The sequence below is a fragment of the Artibeus jamaicensis genome, unplaced genomic scaffold, assembly GCF_021234435.1.
Source record: "Artibeus jamaicensis isolate MK-2021 breed Jamaican fruit bat unplaced genomic scaffold, CSHL_Jam_final contig_585, whole genome shotgun sequence".
In the NCBI taxonomy this organism is placed as follows: Eukaryota; Metazoa; Chordata; class Mammalia; order Chiroptera; family Phyllostomidae; genus Artibeus; species Artibeus jamaicensis.
The window spans coordinates 9,494,642-9,505,796 of NW_026521894.1; the positions used below are offsets into that span (position 1 = coordinate 9,494,642).

The 11,155-nt window shown below is 37.4% G+C and overlaps 1 protein-coding gene across 1 annotated transcript in view; it reads left to right on the forward strand.

Moving 5' to 3' along the window:
• The window catches only part of GUCY1A2 (guanylate cyclase 1 soluble subunit alpha 2), a 307,345-nt gene that overhangs the window by 281,910 nt on the left and 14,280 nt on the right, over positions 1–11,155 (forward strand). The gene's annotated exons all lie outside the window — the stretch shown is intronic.

The following is an 11,155-nucleotide window of genomic DNA, read 5'->3' on the forward strand; positions in this document are numbered from 1 at the left end:
CATGAATAATCAATCGCCTCCTGTTTCCTTCTGAGTAATAAAAAACAATTTGGTCTAGATGATATACAAATTTTACACTAAATCCTGGGACAGAAAAAAGACATCCATGGAAAAGCCATGAAATTTGAATAAAACCTGTAATTTAGTTAATAATAGTATGCTTTTATTAATTTCTTAGTTTTGAATGTACCAGGGTTATATAGAATGTTACTATTAGGGAAAACCAAGTTAAGAATTTAGGGGAACTGAGCTGAACTTAAGGCTTCTGTAAATCTGAAATTATTTTAAAATAAATTGTTTATTTAAAAGATGACTGTTTTAACATCTAGTGAAACAATCTGTTTTCAGCTTAGATAATAGTGGATCTTATATGGAGACCCATTAAATGTTTTTTTTAAAGATTTTATTTATTTATCTTTAGAGGGAAAGGGAAGGAGAAAGAGAGGGAGAGAACTATCAATGTATGGTTGCCTCTTGTGAGTCCCCTGCTGGGAACTGGCCTGCAACCCAGGCATGTGCCCTGACTGGGAATCGAACCGAGATCGTGTGGTTCGCAGGCCCACCATGAAATGTTTTTAAGTCTGGAAACAACATGATGAAAGGAAAACACTGGGAGGCGATGTCCCCCGGGGAACAGAATAAGGAAAACTAGAAGACATATGACCATTAAGAGGAGACAGTGTCATTGCAGCCCTGAGGGATGGTCATAACCAGGAGCCACGGCAGTGGAAGTAGAAGAACACAAATGAACTATGAGCACCTTTAAGGAAGTAGTTACAGGTCTGACTGGGCAACGACACACAGCCATTCTAAGTGCTGTGTGCTCACCCGTGAGCCTGGAAACTGGAAAGCCATTTCCACTGTTACTCATGTTTAAAAATGACAGTCTCTCTCAACTTACCTTTTTCTTTTAAAATACTTACTTTTCAGTTAATATATAATCAGACTTCTAAATCATTTTCTCTTTCTCTCTTTTTCTAATTTATGCATATTGTTTTTCAAAGGAATTGGCAAACATTTATATTATAATTGATATAAATTATATCATTTATATAATTATATATAGTGACATTATATCATATATTATGTTAGATTGCTTCATATTGTATTCTTATATTAACTTCTCTAATTTTGGTATGTTGTAGTTCCCATCACAATAAAGTGGTCTACCTTCCAGAAATAAAAAGATCATGAATTAATTGTATTATGATGAAACATTTTAATATCTAATTATTTTATTATAGAGTATGTTTGGAGAAGTCCTTTAACTAGAGAATTGAAAGTTGTCTCAACTGGGATTGAATATATTTTTTGATTTAAAAAATTTTAAATTACAGTTGAAATTCACTATTATATTAGTTTCAGGTGCTCAGTGTAGTGGTTAGACATTTATTTAACTTAGTGAGTGACTCCCCCTGATAGGGACTGAATCCTGTGTCAATCTGTTCCTCTCACTCTTGTGCATTAACACTGTGCACTAGGAGAAATTTCTGCTTTAAAAGGCTATGCTAAAGAGTCATTGTCAAGACCTTAATTAAAGATTTTCACGCATCAGTCTCTCACTACTGAATCAAAATTGCTCTACAATCAGCTTTTATGATATTGACCAACAGAGCAGTGTTTTCTCTGGAGATTTTCCTTGAGACTTTTCCAGATTTGCAAGTCTAAAACTAATATTGATTCGGGTTGTTTCATATAACTCTGTGTAATTTGAGTAGTATATAATGTTTGGAATAAATCGTGTCAAAATGTTTCTTCTCCACAAAGAAAATGAGAGAAGCAACGGATTTAAATGATTGTATCGGTGCCATTAGGTGATTTGCTCCTGTGGCACCTGTGTGGGGTGAAAGGGGACCTTAAAGGTAAAAGATCAAATTTATGGACTTTACCCACCAAATTTCTGCACCTGTCTCATCCCTGTTTACTACCTACCATACTTGCCCTCCACAGAAATTAGTCATTCTGAGAAACATCACATTAGGGGAATTTGCAAGGAACGTGTGCTGTAAAACATTGTTCAAGAAGAGGTTTAAAAAAAAGGAAAAAATTTCTTGAAGAAAATGATTAAAGTTTGCCTTTTGTTTTCTAGCCCCTAAATATTTTCCTCAGGCTGATTTGCCTTCTTTGGCACTAAAGTCATTACAACTCTGTGTTCTCTGTGCTATACATCTAAGGCTAATTCTAAATACAGAACACACAATTTTTAAAATTGATTCTGGTTCTAATCTTACAATGAAATTAATGAAGGCTTTTCCACTTCTAAAAATAAATGTGGGAGGTGGGGTTGGGTAGGGAAGGGGAGAGTAGTGGGGGTAAAATGGGGATCACTGTAATTGAACAACAATGAAAAAGAACAGATACAAAAAATTAAAATAAAATAAGAATAAGTGCATATTTTCTTCTTTTCACTCTGTCCTTTGTCTTTCCTACAGAAAGATCAGCATGGTGATGAGCTTTTTTTAAAGAAAAAATGTTGATTAGAGGAGTGAAAAAAATGTGAGGCATTATTATTTTACCACAACTGATTTGAGTTATCTTTTCTAGTGCCTCATTTGTCATCTCTTTTTCAAGTTCTGTCTGTTGACATGTAAAAATTTTGAGTGAGTGTTTTGAATTTTAAATCTGTCTGGCATTTAGTCTGTTAAGTGGAATTTTGGGGCTGTTGAAAGTCAAAATTGACAATATTCACATAAACCAATGGTGCAGAATCATTGTTAGGTATTCGGCATTCTACAGTTCGAGCATTTAAGAGGCATTGATTTTAACACTGAAATAGGGAATTCGTGGCAGAACATGCACTTGTAGCAAGCACCAGACGTGCAGACTATGGCGTCCACAGTCAGCTGCTTTGCCATTGATAGTGAACTCAGGGCTGTTGCAGAAAGAAGTGAGGTGGGGCGGGGGGGGGGCACAGTAGTGCAAGGCTTTTTGCCTTAAATTTTCAGGATACATATAAAGAAAGGATCCCTTTTTGGAAACTCATGTATTAACCTGATTTTTAAAATGCACAAAATGACAATCATATAAAATTGCCATCAAATATGCAGCTTAAAATATCTGTAAACTTAAAACGCATAAAATTTTGACAAGATCCTTCTTCTCTTTTATTTCATAGTGAGCTACATTCTTACTTTCTTTGTTTGGACAGGAGTGTTATTTCCAGAGTATAAATCCCCGAATTCCAGGGGTTTTATGCTGCCTAGTTGACTCAATAACTGTGGTTGCATCGGCCTTGCTTCAAACTGCATCAGGCACTGGTGCAATGAAGCACGAAGCTGAGATACAGAGCAGAATGCCTTCCTTTTGGCACTCGAGTAAGAAGAAGGAGGTGAATAGAAAAATTCAAGAAACTACAGAACACTTACAAAACACAAGAATCTTCATCTTTAAAATTTTTTCAGAATTGTCGTCCTTCTGTAACACTCAGAGACATAGCATTTAATGTTATTATAGATTCTAAATGCATTCCTTAGCAAAAAGGTATTCAGACAATTAATTAGCAACAATAAAAACTGCTGATTTAACACTGGAGATTGAATACCTGAGTTTCTCATTAATCTCCTATGAAACAGTAGTAAAATGATAGTAAAGAAATAAAAAAAAATGGAGCCCCCTTCCAGTATGTAATACAAAGAATGGGGGAAAAAGAGAGAAAACAATGGAAGAGAGGAACATGGAAAGTATAGACATAAGTGGTATTTGCTTAGTACAGAGGAAAAAGCTAAAGTCTTGGGTACTACATACAGAAAAAGGTGCAAATAAGAAGCAACCTAAATAGCAACAGAGGGATGGAAGAAGACGGGGGAGAGACACTGAGGGGAAAGAGAGAGAGACACTGAGACACTAATTAGAGGACTGATCTACAAGGTCCAAGATATGACAGAGAAAAATTCCAGAAAATGTACAGGAAGTAGAGACCACTCCAGGTATTTTAAGCAGAAAGAAATTTGGTGAAGGGATGATGTGTTTATACAATCAATGGAAAGGATAAACAGGTTCTAAGCTGGGTATCTTGAAATGATGCATCCAAAATATAAACTGACCAGTTAAGCAAGCTAGCACTTCTGAGGCCGCCACTGAGCTGCAGTGGTCCAGGTTTGGGTCCATGGCCACAATCACACCAACCCTTTAAACATTAGAAAGCTGAAAAATGAATACCTAAATATATATCCCAGTGATTAGGAAGGTAGATGAAAAAGCCACCAATACAGGGCTATTCTCTTCACATTCAGGAAGCTAGAAATTGGATCCTTGTTCTGCAAAATTCTAATCTTGATAACCAGTGTTAATAGTCACTTGCTGAAGGAAAATGGTATCAACTTCTCTTCTGCCAGTCAAATACTGGGCAAATGAATCTATCTGTAGGAACCTAATAATCACTCAGAACCTCAGTTCAAGGGAAATTGGAAATGTTTACCACTGGGTAGCCATGTGTTTATCTAAACACTCTGTATCGGGGGTTTCAAACTCATTTTTCCCGGGGCCACGTCAGCCTCACGGTTGCCTTCAAAGGGCCAGATGTAATTTTAGGACTGCATAAATGTGACTACTCCTTAACTGTTAAGCAAGAGATCGACACTAACACTGGGTAGAAACAAGGTGCTAGGCCAGATAAAATGAGGTGGATTCTGCTCTCAGGCCTTATGTTTGCCACCTGTGCTCTATATTGAATCAAGGCCACTCTACACTCAGGTGGGTTAATAAAGGGGGTTTAGTGAGAGTCTACACACTGAACTTTGAGATTTGCAGCCCCTTTTCTCCAGCCCCCTTTCAGAAAGCCAGAAGCCGGGGGTAGCCTCACAGGCACCAACGGAACATTGTTATTTAGGCAAATTGGTCCAAGGGTCGAGCACTAAATATGCAGATGTTTAGGAGCCCCAATGAAATGGTCAGGGGAAAGCCATAATTCCACAAAATCTTGCCACACAAAAAAACTTCCAATTCCATTTTAATGCTTCACACTTAAATACAAAGAGACTTGCAGGTATATTAGTCATTTGGTGAATGCCTTTAGCATGAAAGACCAAGATAAACAAGCAAACAATACTATCCCCCACCCTCACTTCCCAACACCAACAAACATTGGTTGTTAAGTGAAAACAGGACAATGGGCAGGCACTCAGCAGCCCAGTGAGTGAGAGAGCAGCCTCATTTCTGCCGTGATGAGGGAGCAGATCCATAAACTCCATGGTCTCTGTCTTCCCTGCATGCTTGGGGGACAGTCATTGGTCCAAAGTAGCAGTGAATTTTCATCTTGAAAATCAATTTGTAGAAAAAACTCTGTTGAGAGGAGGAAGGGTGGCGGGCAGGTAAAGTAGGATTTGTGTGGCTTCCAAATACTTACTAAACCTGTTGCTCAAACTCCCAGGTTGTATGTCAACCAGCTGGGGATTACAGCTGGGAATTAATTTAGGTTTATGTAGAAAGTCAGCTTCCGTATCAGTCCTGAGTTGCTGAAGAAATAGATTGTTAGGCAGAGCTTTAAAGCCAGTCCAGGGACTTGGACTTAACAAAGCATTTCAGAGGGGATCAGAGGTTCCTGGGGTGTTTGGTGTCTAAATTCCTAATCCTTGCATACATATTTGATCATTTTATTCAGCACAGTGATTCACATCACCACCAGGCAACTGTGTGAACACGTCCCCTGACCTCCTGTGCAGACCCACCAGTCACTCATTCAGTTGTTCCCATCAGCAGTCATCTGGGTGTTGCATTTTGAAGTTCTCATATATAAGTAAAGAGGGTGATAAATCCTGGATATCAATTTATCCTTATGTGCTCTCATTTTTATTATTGAAAGGTAAAATTGTATTTAATCTATTGATACCAAAATGTTTATTTGGAAAAAGAATATAACTGTATAAAAATGTATTGTCTGTAAATTTTTAGTGTGGTATATCTGAGCTGTATTTAAATAGTCAAAAGATTGATTCATTAGTCCTGCTGGTGTAGCTCAGTGGATTGAGTGCTGTGAACTCAATCCTGTGAACTGGAGAGTCACTGGTTTGATTCCTAGTTGGGGCATATGCATGGGTTGTGGGCCAGGTCCCTGGTGAGGAATGTGTGAGAAATAATCACACATTGATGTTTCTCTCCCATCTCTTTCTCTCTCCCTGCCCCTCTCTCTAAATATAAGTAAATAAAATCTAAAAAAAACGGATTCATTATAAAGTTTTCTCCCAGCCAAAATGTAGTGAATTATTTAAAATTCTTGATATTCAAAACAGCTTACATATCCTTCTTTTAGTCACTTACAAGTACTTTCATAAATGTAAATCCAATTTAGTTTTCAATGTTAGAATAACTCAATTATAGTAAAATGTCAAAAATTTGGTGGAACAAACTGTGAAAGAGAGCAAGTAGAGTGCTTAAAATTGGAAGAGAGGAATGTAACTCTCTCCTATTTGTTGATCATGGGTCTTTAAGGAAACTTGTTGGAAGGATTGAGCTTATGGTCCATTTTGTAGTCAGTGGAAGTGAACCTTATTGCTCTGGTTCTTGTCTTGTGTACTAAGATCCACAGCCAACATTTCTGCCTTTTTCCTACAGAATTTCCTCCTTTGGATTGTATCATGTGTGATACCATATATTGTCTCATATTGCTAATTTGTTCCTTTCAGCATTTCTTATCTTTTAAATTTTATATTAATATAAAGCATATATTAATACATATTAATTACTATTAATATATATTTATATTAATGTGAATTATATATAATTATACATTAATTCATTCTGGGCATCCCCACTTACTCTCCTCCTTTCAGAGTACAACTTTAGCATGCAACAGGCACTCAAAAGATGTCTGGGGATTGATTGGTGTCACTGATTGACACCCACTTGTTGCACATTGTTGACTGTTCTATTTGAGCTAAACAAAATTATTGTGGAATTCACTGGTAAATTAAAGTATTATATGGGGAATCCAAACATATATCTGAAGTGACTGTTACATAGTATAGGTAAAGAAAATCAACATCTACTAAAACAAAAAGAAAGTACTCAGTGCTGATGATGTCCATACGGATTGTCATTAACTCCCCATCTATATTGCAATGCAGTTTTGTGGCAGACAGCTGTCTTACTGCAGTCTTATTATTTACTGTAAGGGTCAGCTTGACTACAAATTAACGGATCTGGTGTGGCAACTGTCTTACTACTTCCATGAGCAAATCACTGCAATTCACTGTGGCCTCACTTTCGCCCCCCCATATATTTGTCAGAGAATAGCTCTTGCATAGGGGGTTCTGTTCTGTGGATGTAATGAGATAAGGCATTTGAAAGGATGTTGAAATGTTAAATGAACCTTGCTTTTCTATATCCCACATTAATATTATCATTCTATAATATTTTTAAAGGAATGGTAAAATAGAGCTGTTTTTAAAAATTATTTACAAAGCAAAAGTACTATTGTGGGGGCTTCTGGTCAAGATGGAGGCATAGGTAGACATGCTTTGCTTCATTGTGCAACTGTAAGAAGGAACACGACTAACTTAAAAATAAAAAACACCAAGAGCTGCCAGAAAATCACCCAGAAAAACACCCAAAGCTATATGGATGTCTGACAGTCAAGGGTTTAAAGAAACTGTATTCATCCATATTGGTAGGACGGGCAGAGACTGAGAGTCGGGGCAGAGAAGATCCAGTGTGTGGCAGCGGCGAGCTGGGGTGGTGGGGCAGCAGTGGCCAGTAGAATGGGCAGTCCCACATTCATGTGTGGTGATAAAAATCAGGGGGACACCTTATGAGCCAGCCATCCCATCCCCAGGCCAGACCACCCAGCCCAGGGTTCCAGTGCTGGGAAAAAGAAAGCCTCATAACTTCTGGATGAAAACCCAGTGGGGGTTGGGGTGGCAGAAGAAACTGCTAGTCTCTCAGGAGAGCCCGGACTACACACAAACCCACCCAACCCTGGGAATCACAATCAGGACAGCGGCTAGAGAGGCACCAGTTGCATATGGGAAGTGGATAAAGTGACTAGAAAAGGGGCGAGTGCCAGACAAGCCCCAGAAGTCGCCACAGCAGCAGTGTTGTTCCCTCTTCGACTTCTCCCCCACAAGCCATAAAGCAGGGAAGTAGGTCACCTAGTCCTGGCAATTCCCAAAGTTCTGCCCCATACACCCTAACAGGTGTGCTAGAACAGGAAATCAAAGCAACTCTACTTAGTATGCAGACACAAGGAAGCTGACAAAAGGAGGAGACAAAGAAATATGGCCCAAATGAAGGAACAGAACAAAACCCCATAAAAGGAACTAAGCAATGCCGAGATAGCCAACCTATTAGATGCAGAGTTCAAAACACTGGTGGTCAGAATGCTCAACTATCTCATTGAATATGGCAAAAGTATAAGGGAAGAAATGAAGGCTATACTAAGGGAAATAAAGAAAAATCCACAGGACAACCAACAGTGAAGGGAAGGAAACCAGGATTCCAATCAACAATTTGGAACATAAGAAAGAAAGAAATTCAACCAGAACAAAATGAAGAAACAAGAATTTTAAAAAAAAGTTTAAGAAGACTGGGATATCTCTAAAAAGGGCAACATCTGACTCATAGGGATGCCAGAAAAAGAAGGGGAAAAGCAAGAAATTGAAAATTTATTTGATAATATAATGAAAGAGAACTTCCCTAATTTGGCAAAGGAAATAGATATACAAGTCCAGGAAGCACAGAGAGTCCCAAACAAGTTGGACCCAAGAAGTTCCACACCAAGACACATCATAATTAAAATGCCAAAGTTTAAAGATAAAGAGAGAATCTTAAATGCAGCAAGTGAAAAGCAGAGAGTTACCTACAAAGGAGTTCCCATAATACTGTCTGCTGATTTCTCAAAAGAAATTTTGCAGGCCAGAAGTACACAAAGTGATGAAAAGCAAGGACATGCAACTAAGATTCCTTTATGCAGCCAAGCTATCATTTAGAATTGAAGGAAAATAAGTAGCATAGATGGTAGGTAGAAAATAGATAGGGGGGAAGGCAAGAATAGTATGGGAAATATAGAATCTAAAGAACTTGAGACACGTGGTCATAAACTAAAGGGAGGGAATGGTGGGGGAGGGGGTATGCAGGGTGGAGGTGAATGAAGGGGGTAAATAGAACAGTCACAATGGCATAATTAATAAAATATATTTTTTAAAAAGAATTGAAGGGCAGATAAAATGCTTCCCAAACAAGGTAAAGCTAAAGGAGTTCATCAACATGGTTTCATTTAAGAAAAAGAAGTTCAAAACTATGAACATTAAAATGACAACAAACTTACAACTATCAGCAACAAAATCTAAAAAACAAAAACAAACTAAGCAAACAACTAGAAAAGTAATACAATTGTAGATATGGAGATCATTTGGAGGGTTATCAGCTGGGAAGAAGAAAGGGGGAAGGAGGGAAAGGCATAGGGATTTAGAAACATAATTGGGTAGATAAAAAATAGATGGGAGGATGTTGAGAACAGTATAGATGATGGAGAAGCCAAAGAGCTTATATGCATGACCCATGGACATGAACTAAGAGTGCAGGGCATCACTGGAGGGGAGGTGGGTACCAGGTAGAGGGGGGCAAAGGAGAAAAAAATGGGATAACCCTAGTGGTATAATCAATAAAATATACTTAAAAATTAAAAAGAAAAAAATAAAATGATAAAAATACTATGGTACAATACTAGCTCATAAAAGTAAATATAGATTGCTCATATTATAAAAATTCTTAGACTACCAACTGTTATTTTCAGAGAATATTTTTATCCATTAAGAATATTTGAAAAGCAATGATTCATTTTCTTTTTTTCCTTAGTGTATAAATTATCATTGCTTGTGTGATGATTTTATATTTTCATACAATTTTTGTTATTGCTTTCTCTCTGTCATGAAGGTTTTTTTTCCCCAGCCCCCCTCTTACGTTTTATGACTTGTTAACATTAACTTCTCTTATAAGAATGAGAGGAAAAGGTGATGCATTTGGTTCCATGAGGCCTTCCAAGTAAGTCTAAACTTTTAATTTAGGGTTTCAAAGCTTTGTCTTAATCTAGTACTTTGGCCTTAACTCTCTGGCCTTATTCTGCGATGTTATCAAATGATTGAAAACGTGTCAGTCCTGACCCTAATGTTCTTGTTTCTAAACCTCTGATCGTGTTGTACTCCACACTCACTTTTTTGAAAGTCTTCGCATGTGTAAGTAATATCTCTCCTATGAAGCCTTCATGATCCTCCTACTGTGAACATTTTTCCTCTTTTAGACTTAAACACCATTTATACCCACTTTTCTTGTGGTATTTAGCCCATTCAGTTTTATACTGCTTTTATATTACTGCTTTGTTTTTTGTTTATTCAGTAATTATTTTCTGCTTATTTTATCCACTGTTTTTATTTCTGTTGATATAACTTTGAGCTTCTTTGGTTCCATTCTGTTTATCATTATCCTTGTGTCTAGAAGATTTTTCTTGGCCAACAAGAAGCAGCCCAAAAGTCAGAGCTAATTGAATTGCTGAGCCACATTTTTAGGCACGAGTATCCATCTGAACCTTTCATGAGACTGAGAAAGAGTAAAACCAGTCTGCGTGTACTAAAAAAGGGTCTTTAAGTGCGACTGGAAGGGAAGATTGCAGCTGTTTGACAAATAATACTAGTGAGTTCAGAAAAATGTGTATTGCCAGAAACCAGTAGCCTGGATCAGGGACACTAGAAGTCATGAATGGTGTTCTACAAAGCCAAACGCTTGGTCTGCATGCCAGACATAAAGGATACACATTTAAAGCTTATCAAGAGTCTACAAAACATAGAAGGGGTGCTCTGAAATCTAGGTAGGTTTTCAAAGCCTAAATTGTAAAGCCTTTATGTTTGACTGAAAACTTGTATTATGCAGTTTCCTTATCCTCTTTTTTAGGGAAAAATTAAATTTAAACAAATATTTCCAAGTAATACTTTTTAGAAAGAAATCAAGCTTGAACAAATATTTTCAGGTAGTACTAGCAATAGCTTGTTGTAATTATTATTATTGCATGAGGGGATCTCTCCTGAGAAATAACATTTCCTAGTATTTGGAGTTCTGTGAAGGCCACATCAAAACAAAGAACTAGGGGCATTAGCATGAGCACAATCATTGACTGGGTTCCTGAGTCTTGAACATTTTTGTCCATTTATTTACATTTCCCCTGCTTATT